Consider the following 1734-nt stretch of genomic DNA (forward strand, 5'->3'; position numbering starts at 1 on the left):
ATATCTAAACTTTGGCTGACAGATGAAACTTAAACCCCTTCCTTTGTCCCCCTCCTTCCCCAACCTATAATCATTTCCTAAGTTACTTAGAACAACCAGTGCTCTCAGAAATATGTAAAGAGCACAGCCAAATACTTCTCCATTTTCTCAGCGTACACCCATTGGTATATATTGTTTTTCATTTTGGATTGATGCCAGATTGACTGTATGTACTCATAGAAAAGAAAAATCTTTCTTTTGTGCCTAAAATGTCCTGAGTTACAAAATCATCGTTATCTAAGATCAGGCAGAGGTCATTAATATCTTCTATTTCTATGATGCTTCAAGTTTTACAAAGCATTTTTCTCACAATAATCTCATAAAGTACATAACAAAAACCACTCACATTTATACAGTACATTCATGATTTTAATACTGTTTCTACCCAACTGCCCTGTGAGATAGAGAGTGTAAGTATAATTATTTTTGTTTTACACATGAAGAGACTGAGGCTCTCACAGGTTGAGTGAAGTCCAGGGGTGTGCTAAGTTAGTTCATAGAGTTCTGAGAACCAGTGATTACATTCCCAGTGTCAGCATTTACACTTTGGGAAATTGACAAACACTACAAATCAAGTCTTGATTTATTTTTGTGTTGTCTAGACCTAAGAAAGTGATGTTAACTCCGGTACCAGGCGGCGCAGGTGTCTCTTTTCGGGTGGTCCCGCTTGCCAAAATGAAGTTTAATCCATTCGTGACCTCGGAGCCAAGCAAGAACCGAAAGAGACACTTCAATGTGCCCTCGCACATCTGGCGCAAGATCATGTCCTCCCCGCTCTCCAAAGAGCTGAGGCAGAAATACAACGTGCGCTCGATGCCCTTCCGGAAGGACGACGAGGTCCAGGTGATTCGTAGACACTACAAAGGTCAGCAAATTGGCAAGGTAGTTCAGGTTTACAGAAAGAAATACTTCATCTACATTGAACGTGTACAACGTGAAAAGCTAATGGCACAACTGTCCATGTGGGAATTCACCCTAGTAAGGTAGTTATCACCAGACTAAAACTGGACAAAGATCGCAAAAAGATTCTTGAGCGTAAAGCCAAATCCTGACAAGTTGGAAAGGAGAAGGGCAAATATAAGGAAGAAACCATTGAAAAGATGCAAGAATAAAATGGTCTGTTGTACAGTTGTAATTAAAAATGAAAATTAAAAAAAAGTGATGTTAATACAGATGATCATATTTAAATGTGCATCATGGTTTTCTGAGAGCTAGTTTGTAAACATTTACCAGCATACCACTGGACAAGGCTGTGGCCTTACAATTAATAAATATAACAGCTAGAACTTGAACACAGGTCTTTTGGTTCCAAGCTTAGTACTTTTTCCTCTCTGTCAAAATGAGTCAGTCAACAAGAATTTATTAAGAGCCTGCTATGAGCAAATAGTCCCTACTCTCAAGGAGCTCACAAACTAATCACAAAATTGATACTAATGGTCCATAGAGCTAGTATTATTTTTACTGATTTTTTTGAAATCTCAATTTTACTTTTTAGAATTATGAACTTAATAAACATAAAATATAATTGGAATTTCCATATACATAGCAGAACGGGGGGGGGGGGAAGATTGTAAATAACACTGAAAAGCTGCATTATAAACAGTTTGGTTTTAAAAATGTGTATGTATACTAGACCTGGAGACAGGAAAACCTGAATTCAAATGCAGCTTCAAACATTCACTAACTGTGCACCCC

General features: G+C 37.8%; 1 pseudogene; it reads left to right on the forward strand.

The window, feature by feature from the left end:
* Positions 1-646: 646 nt before the first annotated feature.
* Positions 647-1197, forward strand: LOC138155679 (large ribosomal subunit protein uL24-like; annotated as a pseudogene).
* The last annotated feature ends 537 nt before the right edge of the window (positions 1198-1734 follow it).

Source organism: Petaurus breviceps, unplaced genomic scaffold (assembly GCF_028583685.1).
Source record: "Petaurus breviceps papuanus isolate PSGF00001 unplaced genomic scaffold, PetGlider_PUasm1.0 98, whole genome shotgun sequence".
In the NCBI taxonomy this organism is placed as follows: Eukaryota; Metazoa; Chordata; class Mammalia; order Diprotodontia; family Petauridae; genus Petaurus; species Petaurus breviceps.